Consider the following 20,410-nt stretch of genomic DNA (forward strand, 5'->3'; position numbering starts at 1 on the left):
TTTCAAGTCATTTAAAAAACCTGAGATCAAAGACGTGTCATCGTTAACGCAGGAATCAATTGTTCGATCCAATGAAAATTTATATGGATTATTTGTTGTCCTATGACGGTACCTTGATCCATGAGGGAACAGACCATATGTTTTTGTCGTCATCCTCATTTTCATATGCTCAAGGGACTTGGAAGGAGGCATTTTGACATAATTAAACAAAGACACACTTTCAATCATGCGTTTCATACATGGATGATGACCATGATGTGAACGGTTTTGTAACACTTTTATGTTGTTATTTTTTTCCCCCAAAAAAAAAACCCGATACGGGATATTGTGTTCATATAGCAAGGAGAGGTATTATGATATAATTAAATGTATGTATTCAGGAGAAAGAAAATCCAATAACTGAATACAAGCTGTCATTTTATCTGGATCAGGTCTGTATTTATTTATTGCAGCCTAATTATAAAATAAAGTATCCCCATACACAGCTATTGGATTATTTGAATGAATTGGCTAACCTAGGCTACAATGTTTCCATCAATTAGTATAATGCCTAACCATAAATTAAGAAAATAAATATTTAACTATGGTAAGATGTAACTTTCAATTTCTCTGTTAATATGTGGACCCTTCAAATTAGTGGATTCTGTTATATCAGCCACAAACGTTGCTAACAGTTTTATAAAATCGAGCACACCGCCATGCAATCTCCATAGCCAATAGAATGTACCATACTGAAGTGCTCAGTAACTTTCAACATGGCACCGTCATAGGATGCCACATTTCCAACAAATCAGTTCGTCAAATTTCTGCCCTGCTAGAGCTACCCCGGTCAACAGTGCTGTTATTGTGAAGTGGAAATGTCTAGGAGCAACAACGGCTCAGCCGTGAAGTGATATACATACAAGCTCACTGAATGGGACATTGGTTGCAACACTCTCTACCGAGTTCCAAACTGCCTCTGGAAGCAATGTCCACACAATACCTGTTGTCGGGAGGTTCAGGAAATTGGTTCCCATGGCTGAGCAGCCGCACACAAGTCTAAGATCACCATGCGCAGTGCCAAGAGTCAGCTGGAGTGGTGTAAAGCTCGCCGCCATTGGACTCCTCTGAGTGACGAATCATGCTTCACGATCTGCCAGTCGGATGGACAAATATGGGTTTGGTGGTTGCCATGCGGATGCCATGCTACCTGCCCCAATGCATAGTGCCAACTGTAAAGTTTGGTGGAGGAGGAACAATGGTCTGGGGTTATGTTTCATTGTTTGGGATAGACCCCTTGGTTCCTGTGAAGGGAAATCGTAATGCTACAGCATACAATGACATCCCAGACAATTATGTGCTTCTAACTTTGTGGTAACAGTTTGGGGTAGGATCTTTTCTGTTTCAGCATGACAATACCCCCGTGTACAAAGCGAGGTCCATACAGAAATGGTTTGTCGAGATCGGCGTGGAAGAACTTGAATTGGAATTGGAATGCCGACTGCGAGCCAGGCCAACATCAGTGCTTCTGGCTGAATGGAAGCAAGTCCCTGCATCAATGTTCCAACATCTAGCGGAAAGCCATCCCAGAAGAGTGGAGGCTATTATAACAGTAAAGGGGGACCAACTCCATATTAATGCCCATTTGTTTTGGAATGAGATGTTCGAAGAGCAGGTGTCCACATACTTTCAGCCATGTAGTTTACATTCCACACATGCTAAATACAAAAATAAGGTTCTGCCCCTGCAGCTACAATGTTTCCAGCTGAATGTAGCTTAATTGTTATATTTAAAGCTTTTAGATAACAGCACAGCAGATAAGCAAGAACTGCACGGAACTAATGCATCAATATCTTAGAAATGTTACAATTTAGTTTAGGATGGAATAACGTTTAGAAGTCGTTTGTTGTTTTTAAAGTGAAGAAATCATTGCATTCTGCTCGCACATTGGAAAAAAATATCAGTCCTGTCTGCCTGTTGAGCTCTCAACTCAGCCATTGAATTTCAATTTTTTTTTAAACGTTGTCTGTCTGTCTTCACCTCCAGGTAGGGAGCTAGCTACTAGCTAAGATAATATTTCACTATGTTAATTATTTAGCTAATTATCTAAATATTTGATTGCAAAATATTAGTTTTTGTAAATGTGTCTCCAACCCCAGCCTAGCAGACATTATTAGCTAACTAACTGTCACGATCGTTGTTGTAATCATACTCAGACCAAAGCGCAGCGCGGAATCGGTTCGACATCCTTTTATTATAAGAGAACAGAACAAAAAAACAATAAAGAATAAACGATACGTGCAGCTCAATCAGTGCTCACAGGCAACTACGCAGAAACATGATCCCACAAAACACTGTGGGGAAATGGCTGCCTAAATATGATCCCCAATCAGAGACAACGATAAACAGCTGCCTCTGATTGGGAACCAAACCAGGCCAACATAGAAATAAATGCACTAGATCGCCCACCCTAGTCAAACCCCGACCTAACCAAAATAGAGAATAAAAAGGTTCTCTATGTTAAAGGCGTGACACTAACGTACTGTTCCAAAATTTCAGTTTGTGTACTAATGTTTTCTGGAGAAATAAAATGGCTATAGCCAAAGGCCCTTGCTTGCTAATGTACTAACGCTGTCAATTATGTGTTGTTGTCAAAGAACGTTATCAATTTGCTGTCACCCTGGGTGCACATTTTGTTTTTTGCCCTAGAACTCCACTACTCGGATGCCTGGCGAGATTACGTCGGCAAAAAGATAATCCGCCTTTACCTTCCGTTTTATTGGCGAACATACAATCCCTGGAGAATAAACTGGATGAGCTCCGTTCGAGACTATCCTATCAACGGGACATTCAAAACTGTAATATCCTATGTTTCACAGAGTCGTGGCAGAACAAGGACATGGATAATATACAGTTAGCTGGGTTTTCAGGATATCGGCAAGACAGAAAAGCAGCTTCCGGTAAGATCAGGGGGGGGTGTGGTGTGTGTCTCTTTGTGAACAACAGCTGGTGCGCAATCTCTAATATTAAGGAGGTATCTAGATTTTGCTCGCCTGAGTTAGAGTACCTTTTGATTGTAGATCACAATATTTACCAAGAGAGTTTTAATCCATATTCTTCTTAGCTGTCTATTTACCAACACAAACTAAGATTGCACTGAACGAGCTATATAAGGCCCTAAGCAAACTGGAAAATGTTAATCCATCCAAAATGTTCATCCAGAGGCAGCACCCCGGCCGACTTTATTTCAGGAAAACTGAAATCCATTTTACCTCATTTCTACCAGCACATGCAACAAGAGGGAAAAAAATGGTGGATCACCTTTACTCCACACACGGAAACATGTACTGTACAAAGCTCTCCCTCACCCTCCATTTGGCAAATCTGACCACAACTGACCTGATCTGACCACAACTCCTGATTCCTGCTTAAAAGCAAAAACTCAAACAGGACGTATCAGTGATGCACTGAAACAGATGCTAAGCCACAAGACTGTTTCGCTAGTACATACTGGAATACATTCCCCTTATTCATCCAATGGCAATGAGGAGTATAACACATTAATTACCAGCTTAATTAATAAATGCATCGACAACGTCGTCCCCACAGTGACCAGTACATATCCCAACCAGAAATTATGGTTTACAGGCAACATCCGCATGGAGCTAAAGGCTGAAGCTTTCAGTAGCTGGATACTTATAATAAATCCCACTACGACCTCCAACAAACCATCAAACAGGCAAAACATCAATACAGGACTAAGATCGAATCCTTTTACACTGGCTCTGATGCTCGTCAGATGTGGCAGGGCTTGCAAACTATCATAGATTGCAAAGGGAAACCTAGTTGTGAGATGCCCAGTGAAGCAAGCTTACCAGATGAGCTAAATGCCTTCTATGCTCACTTCGAAGCAAGCAACACTGAAGCATGCATAAGAGCACTTGCTGTTCCAGGCAACTGTCTTTCAAGCAGACTACCATAATCCCTGTGCCCAAGATCGCCAAGGTAACCTGCGTAAATTATGGCCGTCGCATAGCACTCACATCTGTAGCCATGAAATGCTTTGAAAGGCTGGTCATGGCACACATCAACACCATCCTCCCAGAAACCTTAGACTGACTCTAATTCGCATACCTCCCCAAAAGATCCACAGATGATGCAATCTCTATTGCACTCCACACTGCCCTTTCCCACCTGGACAAAAGTAACACACACCTATCTCTCTCTGCTGTCTACTGTAATCCACTATCATCTCCATTGTTTTGTTGACATTGAGGGAGAGGTTATTTTCCCGGCACCATTCCGTCAGGGTCCTCACATCCTCCCTGTATGCCGTCTTGTCGTTGTTGGATATCAGGCCTACCACTGTTGTCAGCAAACTTGATGATTGAGTTGCCACTCAGTCATGGGTGAACAGGGAGTACAGGAGGAGGTTGAGCACACACCCTTGTTGTTCCACAGTCTTGAGGATCAGCATGGCGAAGGTGTTGTTGCCTACCTTCACACCCGAGGTCGGCCCTTCTGCCCAGCTGCAAAGGGCGGGGTTGAGACCAATTGTCCAAGCTTGGTGATGTGGTATGATTCTGCTATTTTCTTTACATTTGATCTGGAACCCCCAACAGAAGCTAGCCAGCTAACTAGCTAGTAGTTAGCTTGCCACTGCTAGTGGTCATCAGCTACATTTAGCAAGGACATATCTCGCCAGTCTGCACAGCCCGACTCAAAACAGAGCAAATCGGGCTTATTTTTCTCCATATCTCTGGATTCCTATCTCAAGCTCTGAACCTTTTCACCTAGGTCATCGCAGCTAGCTAACTGCTATCCAATTGGCTTCTCCTGGCTAATGTCTCTGTCCCGAAGCAACCACCAATTAGTCTGGAGCTAGCCTATGCAAGGCCCAACTCCCGGCAAGCTGAAGAGGTCAATCAGCCACTAATTTAAGCTACAATACCTATTTTGCCAAATGGCCTGGACACCTTTAATTGCCGAAATGGAGCCCTGCCGATCCATCATGACTGAACAACTGACGTAATCCGCCCGAGGGGGTTACTTCCGGCGCCGACTGAGATGGCCGCCTCGCTTCGCGTTCCTAGGAAACTATGCAGTTTTTTGTTTTTTTACGTGTTATTTCTTACATTAGTACCCCAGGTCATCTTAGGTTTCATTACATACAGTCGAGAAGAACTACTGAATATAAGATCAGCGTCAACTCACCATCAGTACGACCAAGAATATGTTTTCCGCGACGCGGATCCTGTGTTCTGCCTTACAAACAGGACAACGGAATGGATCGCATGCAGCGACCCAAGGAAACGACTCCGAAAAAGAGGGAAACGCGGCGGTGTTCTGGTCAGACTCCGAAAAAGGGCACATCGCGCACCACTTCCCAGTATTCTTCTTGCCAATGTCCAGTCTCTCGACAACAAGGTTGATGAAATCCGAGCAAGGGTGGCATTCCAGAGGGACATCAGAGACTGCAACGTTCTTTGCTTTACGGAGACATGGCTCACTGGGAAAACGCTATCCAGGGCGGTGCAGCCAACGGGTTTCTCCACGCATCGCGCCGACAGAAACAAACATCTCTCTGGTAAGAAGAGTGGCGGGGCGTATGCCTCATGACTAACGGGACATGGTGTGATGAAGGAAACATACAGGAACTCAAATCCTTCTGTTCACCTGATTTAGAATTCCTCACAATCAAATGTAGACCGCATTATCTTCCAAGAGAATTCTCTTCGATTATAATCACAGCCGTATATATCCCCCCCAAGCAGACACATCGATGGCTCTGAACGAACTTTATTTAACTCTTTGCAAACTGGAAAACATTTATCCGGAGGCTGCATTCATTGTAGCTGGGGATTTTAACAAAGCCAATCTGAAAACAAGACTCCCTAAATTTTATCAGCATATCGATTGCGCAACCAGGGGTGGTAAAACCTTGGATCATTGTTACTCTAACTTCCGCGACGCATATAAGGCCCTGCCCCGCCCCCCTTTCGGAAAAGCTGACCACGACTCCATTTTGCTGATCCCTGCCTACAGGCAGAAATTAAAACAAGAGGCTCCCACGCTGAGGTCTGTCCAACGCTGGTCAGACCAAGCTGACTCTACACTCCAAGACTGCTTCCATCACGTGGACTGGGACATGTTTCGTATTGCGTCAGATGGGAATATTGACGAATACGCTGATTCGGTGTGCGAGTTCATTAGAACGTGCGTCGAAGATGTCGTTCCCATAGCAACGATTAAAACATTCCCAAACCAGAAACCGTGGATTGATGGCAGCATTCGCGTGAAACTGAAAGCGCGAACCACTGCTTTTAATCAGGGCAAGGTGTCTGGCAACATGACTGAATACAAACAGTGCAGCTATTCCCTCCGTAAGGCTATTAAACAAGCTAAGCGTCAGTACAGAGACAAAGTGGAATCTCAATTCAATGGCTCAGACATAAGAGGCATGTGGCAGGGTCTACAGTCAATCACGGACTACAAGATGAAATCCAGCCCAGTCACGGACCAGGATGTCTTGCTCCCAGGCAGACTAAATAACTTTTTTGCCCGCTTTGAGGACAATACAGTGCCACTGACACGGCCTGCAACGGAAACATGCGGTCTCTCCTTCACTGCAGCCGAGGTGAGTAAGACATTTAAACGTGTTAACCCTCGCAAGGCTGCAGGCCCAGACGGCATCCCCAGCCGCGCCCTCAGAGCATGCGCAGACCAGCTGGCCGGTGTGTTTACGGACATATTCAATCAATCCCTATACCAGTCTGCTGTTCCCACATGCTTCAAGAGGGCCACCATTGTTCCTGTTCCCAAGAAAGCTAAGGTAACTGAGCTAAACGACTACCGCCCGTAGCACTCACTTCCGTCATCATGAAGTGCTTTGAGAGACTAGTCAAGGACCATATCACCTCCACCCTACCTGACACCCTAGACCCACTCCAATTTGCTTACCGCCCAAATAGGTCCACAGACGATGCAATCTCAACCACACTGCACACTGCCCTAACCCACCTGGACAAGAGGAATACCTATGTGAGAATGCTGTTCATCGACTACAGCTCGGCATTCAACACCATAGTACCCTCCAAGCTCGTCATCAAGCTCGAGACCCTGGGTCTCGACCCCGCCCTGTGCAACTGGGTACTGGACTTCCTGACGGGCCGCCCCCAGGTGGTGAGGGTAGGCAACAACATCTCCTCCCCGCTGATCCTCAACACGGGGGCCCCACAAGGGTGCGTTCTGAGCCCTCTCCTGTACTCCCTGTTCACCCACGACTGCGTGGCCATGCACGCCTCCAACTCAATCATCAAGTTTGCGGACGACACAACAGTGGTAGGCTTGATTACCAACAACGACGAGACGGCCTACAGGGAGGAGGTGAGGCCACTCGGAGTGTGGTGTCAGGAAAATAACCTCACACTCAACGTCAACAAAACTAAGGAGATGATTGTGGACTTCAGGAAACAGCAGAGGGAACACCCCCCTATCCACATCGATGGAACAGTAGTGGAGAGGGTAGCTAGTTTTAAGTTCCTCGGCATACACATCACAGACAAACTGAATTGGTCCACTCACACTGACAGCGTCGTGAAGAAGGCGCAGCAGCGCCTATTCAACATCAGGAGGCTGAAGAAATTCGGCTTGTCACCAAAAGCACTCACAAACTTCTACAGATGCACAATCGAGAGCATCCTGGCGGGCTGTATCACCGCCTGGTACGGCAACTGCTCCGCCCTCAACCGTAAGGCTCTCCAGAGGGTAGTGAGGACTGCACAACGCATCACCGGGGGCAAACTACCTGCCCTCCAGGACACCTACACCACCCGTTGTTACAGGAAGGCCATAAAGATCATCAAGGACATCAACCATCCGAACCACTGCCTGTTCACCCTGCTATCATCCAGAAGGCGAGGTCAGTACAGGTGCATCAAAGCTGGGACCGAGAGACTGAAAAACAGCTTCTATCTCAAGGCCATCAGACTGTTAAACAGCCACCACTAACACTGAGTGGCTGCTGCCAACACACTGTCATTGACACTGACCCAACTCCAGCCATTTTAATAATGGGAATTGATGGGAAATGATGTAAATATATCACTAGCCACTTTAAACAATGCTACCTTATATAATGTTACTTACCCTACATTATTCATCTCATATGCATATGTATATACTGTACTCTACATCATCGACTGCATCCTTATGTAACACATGTATCACTAGCCACTTTAACTATGCCACTTTGTTTACTTTGTCTACACACTCATCTCATATGTATATACTGTACTCGATACCATCTACTGTATGCTGCTCTGTACCATCACTCATTCATATATCCTTATGTACATGTTCCTTATCCCCTTACACTGTGTATAAGACAGTAGTTTTGGAATTGTTAGTTAGATTACTTGTTGGTTATCACTGCATTGTCAGAACTAGAAGCACAAGCATTTCGCTACACTCGCATTAACATCTGCTAACCATGTGTATGTGACAAATAAAATTTGATTTGATTTGATTTGGCTCCGCTGTCGCGACGTCCCCTGAATGCCCATCTGCTAGCCTGCAATCCGCGGCTCGCTAGCTGTCCAGAGCACACCGGACTGTTAGCTGAAGAAGTCCATCAGACCATTTTTTGGGGGCTACTGTACATATTTTGAAAATTGGCCTGGACCCTTTTACTACACAGAGTCCTGCTGATCCATGTCTCAATTGTCTCAAGGCTTAAACATCCTTCTTTAACCAAACACCTCCCCTTCATATACACTGATTGAAGTGGATTTTACAAGGGACATCAATAAGGGATCAAAGCTTCCACCTGGATTCACCTGGTCAGTCTATGTAATGTTTTGTATACTCAGTGTATATATACTGTAGATATATTTATTTTTTATTCATATTTTTTTTTACCCTGACATTGCTCATTCTGATATTTCTTAATTCCTTTATTAACATTTTGGGGATTTGTGTTTATTGTTTTGTATTGTTAGGTGTTACAGCACTTTAACTGAAGCTTGTAACATGCACATTTTGCTGCACCTGCAATAACATCTGCCAGTTGGAATCTGATTGCATACACCAATATGGTCTGCCCGACGATGAGGGAGAGTTTGTGGTGGATTTGTGTGGGGTCCTTGAGTATGCTGCGTGCCTTCCTCTGGCAGATGTCCTGGATGGGTGAGGGCACGGTCCCAGTGATGTACTGTGCCATCTTCACAACGTGCAGGAGTGCCTTGCAGTTGTGGACGGAGATATTTCCATAACAGGCCATGATGCATCCGGCTCAGGACGCTCTCAATGGTGCAGTAGTAGTATTTAGAGAGGAGGCAGCATGCCAAATTTCTTCAGCCACCTAGTAGAGACGCTGTTGTCATGCTGGTCCATGACGAGTCCGCAGTGAAGTGGTCGCTGAGAAACTTAAATCTTGTGACTCTCTCTACTGGTTGTCATGACACCACAATGCCAGTTCACACACCTGCTCCATACAGGTTGACTCGTCGTTGTTGGTTATCAGGCCTACAACCGTGGTGTTGTACAAAGCCACGCAGTTATGGGTGAAAATGGACTGAGGACACACCCCTGGGGGTCACCTGTGTTGAGTCAGTGTCTCCTTAACTTCTTATGGTATAGGAGACAGTTGCGTCCCACTTGGGCAAAAAACAGTGAAAATGCAGTGCGGCAAATAAAAAAAATGATATAAAAATCAAACTTTCGTTAAATCACACGTAAGATACTCAATTAAAGCTACACTCGTTGTGAATCCAGGACACATGTCAGATTTTATAAAGGCTTTTCGGCAAAAGCATAAGATGATAGCCCAATAGTAAACAAAGAGAGTACCATATTTCAATCTTGCAGGCGCTACACAAAACGCAGAAATAAAATATAAAATTAATTCCGTCCATAAATATCCAAAATGTTCATTTATTTGGCGTGTTTGATCCAGAAAACAACAGCTTCCAAAAAAACGCAACGTCACTACAAAATATTTCAAAAGTTGCCGATTGTCACGCCTTGGTCATTGTATTTTGTGTTTTTGTTATATGTTTGGGTAGGCCAGGGTGTGACATGGGTTTATATGTTGTATTCGTATTGGGGTTTGTATTATTTGGGATCGCGGCTGATTAGGGGTGTTGTTAGGCTTGGCTGCCTGAGGCGATTCTCAATCAGAGTCAGGTGCTTGTCGTCTTATGTTTTATGTTTTACAGTGAAAACACAACATATATTTATGTTAGATCACCACCAAATCCAAAAAACACACAGCCATTTTTCCCAGCCAAAGATAGTCACAAAAGCAGAATTAGAGATAAAATGAATCACTAACCTTTGATAATCTTCATCAGATGACAATCATATGACATCATGGTAAACAATACATTTATGTTTTGTTCGATAATATTTACATTTACATTTAAGTCATTTAGCAGACGCTCTTATCCAGAGCATATTTGTATCCACAAATCTCAGTTTACTTTGACGCCATGTTCAGAAATGCTGTAATGCTCCGGGTGTCGTGGGTGTGGAGTCAAATGCAGGAGACAGAGTTCAATGCTGTGCGTCTTTACTAGCACCAACGCACCACAGGGTGCTCACAAAAGTAACGTTCCCAAACACAGGGGAAAAAGTACAATAGAAAAAATCACGACTAGGCACTAAGCACGTACCTCTACAACAGAGCCGAAGGTTTACAATGAAATAATCCCGCACAACAACCAGGCGGGCCGGCTGTCTAATAAAGACAAACTAATTAAACATGAACAGGTGCTACCACTAAACATACAAGGAGGGGGAGGAAAAACAATCAGTGGCAACTAATAGGCCGGTGATGACGACCGCCGAGCGCCACCCGCCCAGGAAGGGGAAACACCCTCGGTCGGACTCGTGACAGTACCCCCCCTCTGACGCGCGGCTCCCGCCGCGCGACGACACCGGCCTCGAGGTCGCCCCGGAGGAAGAGGTGCAGGGCGATCCGGATGGAGGCGATGGAAATCCCTCAACATGGATGGATCCAAGATGTCCCCCACCGGTACCCAGCACCTCTCCTCCGGACCATACCCCTCCCAGTCCACGAGGTACTGCAGGCCCCTCACCCGGCGTCTTGAGTCCAGAATGGCCCGGATCGTGTACGCCGGGGTCCCCTCGATGTCCAGAGGGGGGGAGGGACCTCCGGTACCTCACTGTCCTGCAGGGGACCAGCTACCACCGGCCTGAGGAGAGACACATGAAACGAGGGGTTAATACGATAATAGGAAGGGAGTTGTAATCGATAACACACCTCGTTTATTCTCCTCAGGACTTTAAAGGGCCCTACACACTGCGGACCCAGCTTCCGGCAGGGCAAGCGGAGAGGTAGGTTTCGGGTCGAGGCCAGACCCTGTCCCCGGTACAAACACGGGGCCTCACTGCGGTGGCGGTCAGCACTCCTCTTCTGCCGTCCACTCGCTTGTCGTAGAGATTCCTGGACGGCCCTCCAGGTCTCCTTGGAGCGCTGTACCCATTCCTCCACCGCAGGAGCCTCGGTCTGGCTCGGATGCCATGGTGCCAGGACCGGCTGGTACCCCAACACACACTGAAAAGGGGACACGTTAGTAGAGGAGTGGCGTAGTGAGTTCTGAGCCATTTCAGCCCAGGGAATGTATCGTGCCCACTCCCATGGCCGATCCTGGCAATACGACCGCAGAAACCTACCCACCTCCTGGTTCATTCTCTCCACCTGCACATTAGTCTCGGGGTGATAACCGGAGGTCAGGCTGACAGAGACCCCCAAGCGTTCCATGAACGCTCTCCATACACGAGATGTGAATTGGGGGCCCCGATCAGAAACGATGTCCTCCGGCACCCCGTAGTGCCGAAAGACATGGGTAAATAATGCCTCCGCAGTCTGCAGGGCTGTAGGGATACCGGGCAACGGGAGGAGACGGCAGGACTTAGAAAAACGATCCACAATCACTAGAACCGCGGTGTTCCCCTGAGACGGCGGGAGATCGGTCAGGGAATCTATGGACAGATGTGACCATGGCCGCTGTGGAATGGGGAGTGGTTGTAGCTTCCCTCTAGGAAGGTGCCTAGGAGCCTTACTCTGAGCGCACACTGAGCAAGAGGAGACATAACCCTTAACGTCCTTAACCAACGTAGGCCACCAATACCTCCCCTGAAGGCGCCCCACTGTCCTCGTCACCCCAGGGTGACCCGAGGAGGGTAGGACATGAGCCCACCGAATCAGTTTGTCCCGAACACCAAGCGGCACGTACCTTCGCCCCGCTGGACACTGAGGAGGCGCGGGTTCAGCCCGTAACGAACGCTCGATGTCCGAGTCCACCTCCCATACCACTGGGGCTACCAGCTTTGAGGCGGGAAGGATGGGAGTAGGTTCGGTGGACCCATCCTCGGTGTCATAAAGGCGGAACAGTGCGTCTGCCTTCACGTTCTGGGAGCCCGGTCTATTAGACAAAGTAAACCGGAACCGGGTGAAGAATATGGCCCACCTTGCCTGACGTGGGTTAAGTCTCCTAGCTGCCCGAATATACTCCAGATTCTGGTGGTCGGTCCAGATGAGAAAAGGGTGCTTAGCCCCCTCAAGCCAGTGTCTCCACACCTTCAGAGCTCTAACTAGCAACTCCCGGTCCCCCACATCATAGTTACGCTCCGCTGGGCTGAGCTTCCTTGAGAAGAAAGCGCAGGGGCGGAGTTTTGGTGGCGTACCCGAGCGCTGTGATAGCACGGCACCCACCCCAGCCTCGGACGCGTCCACCTCCACTATGAATGCTAGAGAGGGGTCCGGATGCGCCAACACGGGCGCATCAGTGAACAGCGCCTTCAACCTGTTGAATGCTCTGTCCGCCTCTGCTGACCACTGCAACCGCACCGGGCCCCCCTTCAGCAGTGAGGTAATGGGAGCCGCTATCTGGCCAAAACCCCGGATAAACCTCCGGTAGTAGTTGGCAAAACCCAAAAACCGCTGCACCTCCTTTACCGTGGTTGGAGTCGGCCAATTACGCACGGCCCTAATGCGGTCACCCTCCATCACCACCCCCGAGGTGGAAATGCGATATCCCAGAAAAGAGACGGCTCGTTTAGAGAACACGCATTTCTCAGCCTTGACGTATAGGTCATGCTCCAGCAGTCTACCAAGCACTTTGCGCACCAGAGACACATGCGCGGTGTGAGTGGCCGAGTAGATCAGAATGTCATCGATATAAACAACCACTCCCTGCCCGCCCAGGTCCCTGAGAATCTCGTCTACAAAGGATTGGAAAACGGCTGGAGCATTCTTTAACCCATACAGCATGACGAGGTACTCATAGTGGCCGGATGTAGTACTAAATGCGGTTTTCCACTCGTCTCCCTTCCGAATACGCACCAGACTATACGCGCTCCTGAGATCCAGTTTTGTGAAGAACTGCGCTCCGTGGAACGATTCCACCGCCGTAGCCATGAGAGGTAGAGGGTAACTATACCCCACTGTGATGGCGTTTAGACCTCTATAATCGATACACGGACGCAAACCTCCCTCCTTTTTCCTCACAAAAAAGAAACTCGAGGAGACGGGTGAAATGGAGGGCCGAATGTACCCCTGTCCCAGCGACTCCGTGACATATGTCTCCATTGCCAACGTTTCCTCCTGGGACAGTGGGTAAACGTGACTCTTGGGAAGCGCAGCGTACACCTGGAGATCTATCGTACAATCCCTTCCCGGTCGATAAGGTGGTAATTTAGTCGCTTTCACTTTACTGAAAGCGATTGCCAAATCGGCATACTCGGGGGGAATGCACACCGTGGAACCCTGGTCTGGACTCTCCACCGACGTGGCACCGATGGAAACTCCCAAACACCTTCCAGAACACTCCTCTGACCACCCCTGTAGAACCCCCTGTCTCCATGAAATTTTAGGATTGTGCCGGGCCAACCAGGGAGTCCCCAGCACCACTGGAAACGCAGGCGAATCAATAATAAAAAAACTGATACGCTCCCTATGATTCCCCTGCGTCACCATGTCCAGTGGGACCGTGGTCTCCCTGACCATCCCTGACCCTAATGGCCGGCTATCTAGGGAGTGCACGGGGAAAGGAGGATCTATCGGCACCAGCGGAACCCCTAACTTAAGGGCGAGTCCGCGATCCATAAAGTTCCCAGCTGCGCCTGAATCGACTAGCGCCCTATGCTGGGAAGAGGGAAAAAAGTGAAGGAAAGAGATTAAGACAAACAAATGGCCAACAAGGGGTTCTGGGTGAGTTTGATGCTGACTCACCTGGGGTGACCGAGAAGCGTTCCGCCTGCCATCTCTACTCCCAGAAGGACCCCCCCAGCACCGATCAGACGTGTGCCCTCTCCGACCACAATTGGTGCAGGGAAGGCCACCTCCTCCCGTACCCCTCGGCATAGTCCCTCACCACTCCATGGGAATGGGAGCGGAGGGGCTGGGTGGTGGAACGCACAGAACCCTCTCTGAACGCCCGCGGGCAGCCAGCAGATTATCCAGTCGAATAGACATGTCGATCAGCTGATCCAGTGACAGAGTGGTGTCCCGACATGCTAACTCCCGGCGGACGTCCTCTCGGAGACTACACCTGTAGTGGTCCATAAGGGCCCTGTCGTTCCACCCAGATCCGGCTGCCAAGGTCCGGAACTCCAGCGCGTAATCCTGGGCGCTCCTCTTCTCCTGCCTGAGATGAAATAGTCGTTCTCCCACCGCTCGGCCGTCTAGAGGGTGATCAAACACGGCACGGAAGCGGCAGGAAAACTCTGTGTAGTGCTCCCGCGCTGAGTCTGGGCCATTCCAGACTGCGTTCGCCCACTCCAGAGCACGACCCGTGAGGCAGGAGATGAGGACACTCACCCTCTCTGCTCCTGAGGGAGTGGGTCTGATGGTGGCCAGGTATAGCTCCAGCTGAAGCAGAAACCCCTGGCAACCTGCCGCCGCTCCATCATAAGCCCTCGGTAGCGTCAGACAGAGGGTGCTGGAGTCGGGAGATGGGGAATCCGGAACCGTGGGTGCCGAAGGTGGAGAGAGGAGACCACTCCTCTCCCATCTTTCCATTCTCTCCATCACTTGATCCATCGCGGATCCGATCCGATGGAGGACAGTGGTGTGGTGGAGAACCCGTTCCTCCATCGATGGGAGAGGGTTGGCTGCTGCTCCTGCTGACTCCATCAATCTGATAGGTGCGGGATTCTGTAATGCTCCGGGTGTCGTGGGTGTGGAGTCAAATGCAGGAGACAGAGTTCAATGCTGTGCGTCTTTACTAGCACCAACGCACCACAGGGTGCTCACAAAAGTAACGTTCCCAAACACAGGGGAAAAAGTACAATAGAAAAAATCACGACTAGGCACTAAGCACGTACCTCTACAACAGAGCCGAAGGTTTACAATGAAATAATCCCGCACAACAACCAGGCGGGCCGGCTGTCTAATAAAGACAAACTAATTACATTTACATTTACATTACATTTAAGTCATTTAGCAGACGCTCTTATCCAGAGCGGCTTACAAATTGGTGCATTCACCTTATGACATCCAGTGGAACAGCCACTTTACAATAGTGCATCTAAATCTTTTAAGGGGGGGGGGTGAGAAGGATTACTTTATCCTATCCTAGGTATTCCTTAAAGAGGTGGGGTTTCAGGTGTCTCCGGAAGGTGGTGATTGACTCCGCTGTCCTGGGGTCGTGAGGGAGTTTGTTCCACCATTGGAGAGCCAGAACAGCGAACAGTTTTGACTGGGCTGAGCGGGAACTGTACTTCCTCAGTGGTAGGGAGGCGAGCAGGCCAGAGGTGGATGAACGCAGTGCCCTTATTTGGGTGTAGGGCCTGATCAGAGCCTGGAGGTACTGAGGTGCCGTTCCCCTCACAGCTCCGTAGGCAAGCACCATGGTCTTGTAGCGGATGCGAGCTTCAACTGGAAGCCAGTGGAGAGAGCGGAGGAGCGGGGTGACGTGAGAGAACTTGGGAAGGTTGAACACTAGACGGGCTGCGGTGTTCTGGATGAGTTGTAGGGGTTTAATGGCACAGGCAGGGAGCCCAGCCAACAGCGAGTTGCAGTAATCCAGACGGGAGATGACAAGTGCCTGGATTAGGACCTGCGCCGCTTCCTGTGTGAGGCAGGGTCGTACTCTGCGGATGTTGTAGAGCATGAATCTACAGGAACGGGCCACCGCCTTGATGTTAGTTGAGAACGACAGGGTGTTGTCCAGGATCACGCCAAGGTTCTTAGCGCTCTGGGAGGAGGACACAATGGAATTGTCAACCGTGATGGCGAGATCATGGAACGGGCAGTCCTTCCCCGTTTAATTAAACATGAACAGGTGCTACCACTAAACATACAAGGAGGGGGAGGAAAAACAATCAGTGGCAGCTAATAGGCCGGTGATGACGACCGCCGAGCGCCACCCGCCCGGGAAGGTGAAACACCCTCGGTCGGACTCGTGACAAATGCCTCCAAAATATCCGGAGTAATTACAGAGAGCTATGCCAGATAACAGAAATACTCATCATAAACTTTGACGAAAGATACATGTTTTACATATAATTAAAGATCCACTGGTTCAACGCAACCGCTGTATCAGATTTTTTTTAAACGTTACAAAAAAAGCATACCATGCAATAATCTAAAACGGCGCTAAGACGTAAATATATTTCTCTGCCATGTTGGAGTCAAGAGAAATACGAAATTACATCATAAATAGTCTCTTACCTTTGATGATCTTTCATCAGAATGCAGTGCAAGGACTCCTAGTTCCACAATAAATCGTTGTTTTGTTCCATAATGTCCATTACTAAAATTTTATTTTAAAGGAGGAAGCTAAATGATCAAAAGATGGCGCAGACAGAGACGGTCACCTCACTTCAAGTCATTTGGAAATTATGCAGTGATTGGTGGTCGAAATTAGGGCACGAGTTTCCTTCCAGAGAGACATCAGACATTGTAACATTCTATGTTTTACGGAAACATTTCTCACTCGGGATATGTTGTCAGACGATACAGCCATCGGGTTTCTTCATGCGTCGCGCCCACAGAAAAAACATCTCTCTGGTAAGTGGAAGGGCGAGGGTTTATGAACATACAGTAACTTAAGTCCTTTTGTTCACCTGACCAAGAAATCCTTACAATCAAATGCCGACTGCATTATCTCCCAAGACAATTCTCTTTGATTATAGTCAAAGCTGTGTATACCCCCCCCCACAATATATACTCAGGCCTCATTTATTGAAGCTGAGGATGTTAAGAAAGCTAATTTGAGAACAAGAAAACCTATATTTTACTAGCACATTGACTTTCGTACCTGCTCGAGCAAAACACTCGACTGCTGCTAATGCATACAGGGCGCTTCCCCGCCCTCCTTTGGCAAATCCAACCATGACTCCATCTTGCTCATACCGCCCTATAGGCAGCAACTCAAGCAGGATGTACCTGTGACTAAAACCATTCAAGGATGGTCTGACCCATCCACGCTTCAGATTGTTTTGATCACATAGACTGGAAAATGTTCCGGGAAGCCTCAGACAAGACAATAAAATCAATGTATACGTCGACTCTGTTTGGGAATTTATTATAATGTGCATTGGAGAGCTTGTACCCACTGTGACTATTAAAACCTACCCCAACCAGAAACTGTGGATAGAAGGCAGCATTCGTGCAAAACTGAAAGCGCAAACCACCGCATTCAATCATGGAAAGAGGTCAGGAATAAAGCTGAATATAACCAGCATAGTTATTCCCTCCGCAAGGCAATCAAACAAGCAGCATGTCAGTATAGGGACAAAATGGAGTCGCAATTCAATGACCCAGACAAGCGACATATGTGGCAGGGTCTACAGGTAATTACGGACTACAAATATATTCATATAATGCCTGGATGTTTACAATTTCGGTGATTCTCTTAGAAATGGGTAAAAGTACTGTATAGCAACCCCAGGTGTAAAATAGTAAATAGCGGTTACTTCTCAGCGTGTTTTGAATTGTCAAGAAGATTTAACCTGTCTAGGACTAGGGTTCCACTAGATGACTGGGGTTCCGCTAGTGAAATATAACTAATATCACCCTGTATCTTCAATAGGGGCTAAGTTGAAAAACTACAAACTTCAGATTTCCCAGTTCCTGGTTGGATTTTATCTCAGGTTTTTGCCTGCCATATGAGTTCTGTTATACTCACAGACATCATTCAAACAGTTTTAGAAAATTCTGAATGGTTTCTATCCAATACTAACAATAATATGCATATATTAGCATCTGGGACAGAGAAGGACGCGGTTCACTCTGGGCACGCTAGTGAAAATGCTGCCCCCTATCCCAAAAAGGTTAAACAATGGTGTCCGCAGTCACCATATCAATTCATTATGGACATTAAAATGCAAGCTATTAAATCATGTCAAATAGCAACATTAGAGGATTATAAATCCAAGGCTTAAAAACAAAGGTGTCCATGTATGCGATGATTCAAGTATTATATTTAATCTGCTAGCTAGATCCCTGCAATGTCTCATTGAAGATCTAGATAACTTTTCTGGACTCTCTGGACTAAAACCTAATTATGATAAGTGTACAATATTACGTATTTGATCGTTAAAAAAATACAACTTGTACATAACTATGCAGTTCATATTTAAAATGGGCTGACGGTGAAGTAGTATATAAAACAATATTAAGTCAGCCCTACACAATGAATTTCAATAGAAAACCGACAATATCCTTCCTGCAACAATATAGAGGTAAATATCTGTCTATTTATGGAAAATTTTCCCTGGTTAACTCCTTAGTCATATCTCAGTTTACTCACTTACTTATGGCTCTGCCTATTCCTGATAAAAAAAAATCAAATCGTATGAGCAAAAAATATTTAGCTTTATCTGGGATACTAAACCAGACGAGAAACAGTGTGCCTACCTATATTTATACATTTGTATATTTTTATTTAAACTGGTAAGATGTCTGAGAACACATACTCATTTACAGCAACAACCTGGGGAATAGTTACAGGGTAGAAGAGGGGGGGTGAATGAGCCAATTTATTGACCTTTATTGACCACGGAGAGTCAGGACACCCATTTAACGTCTCCCATCCAAAAGAGGGCACCCTACTGCTTTTTGTCATTGGGATATGTTTTCGACAAGAGGAAAGGGTGCCTCCTACTGACCCTCCAACACCACTTCCAGAAGCATCTGTTCTCCAATCCAGGGACTTACCAGGACCAACTCTGCTTAGCTTAGCTTTAGAAGCAAACCAGCAGTGGAATGAAGGGTGGTATGCAGGACTAGCTGGCTATATAATGAATATGAATTGGGTGTTGTGAGATTATTCAATATAAAAGCACTAAACATCTCTAGAAGCTTCACTTATTCAAAAGTTTCATTTGAACCCTAAATGGTTCTCAAGTAAACTACTAAGAAAAGCTAATTCACTGTTTTTAGCCTTTTGCCTGTGTACAGATTTCGATGTCTCATTTTTGCAAATGATACCTTTTTCAAAGTATCTCTCTTTTTCAAACAAGCATTGCAGACCTGGCTACAATTTCAATTTCATCTCCCTGAAAAGATGGTTGAATATAAATGTGCTGGGTGATGAAAGACCTGTATGAGAAACAAGTTTGAAAAAGGGTATTTTGTATTTAAATGATATTGTAAATTGGAATGGTTGACTTGTCTGTCATGGAGTTATCAGAATTATTTGGAAAGGTCTACTCAGTCCAAGATGATAACCAATTGATTACAGCATTACCCCAAAAATGGAGGCAGGCGGCAGCAGGGGGTAGGGAAGTGGTCTGTCTGCCCAATATAAATTATCAGAACTTGCAGAGGAATAAAAATAGCATAAATAGGAAAGTATACCAGCTTCATTTGAGGACCAGGATGTTGTGTAATTTAGATTGCCAAATAGTTGGGAAGCGATATTTGATTTACCGATTCCATGCGATAGGGTGTATGAGTTGATTCAAGACGTGTGCCTTTCAGCTAATGCAGATTTTGTGAGAATACAGAATCAATTGACCATTTATTTTAGTATTGCCCTCAAGTAGCTTCTCAGGAATGGTTTAAAATGCAAAACATTGATCTAAAATTGACACTAAATATCCTTTGAGATCTGGAGACCAGGTCAATTACTAATATATAGTTTCTCAACTCAGAGTCTATTCAATATAAATTGTATGTTAATCACAGCATAGTTGAAATATATATGCTGCGTAGAAATCCAAAGTGTCTGGCCAGCAGAGACAGGTGGGATGGACTAAGGGAAGCTGAGGTTTGGGATGTGGAATTGAGAGAAGGGGGAGTAGAGTTGCTGGGCAAAGGATAGAATGACAGATGTAAAATAAACTCCAAAAACTTTTGAATGACACGGAGGGGTTTGGTTGATACAGTTGAGGCTGATGCCATGCAGGTTTTTGTACAAATGCGTACACTCATTCAAATGCTCATAGATGGACATGG

Source organism: Oncorhynchus gorbuscha, linkage group LG03 (assembly GCF_021184085.1).
Source record: "Oncorhynchus gorbuscha isolate QuinsamMale2020 ecotype Even-year linkage group LG03, OgorEven_v1.0, whole genome shotgun sequence".
In the NCBI taxonomy this organism is placed as follows: Eukaryota; Metazoa; Chordata; class Actinopteri; order Salmoniformes; family Salmonidae; genus Oncorhynchus; species Oncorhynchus gorbuscha.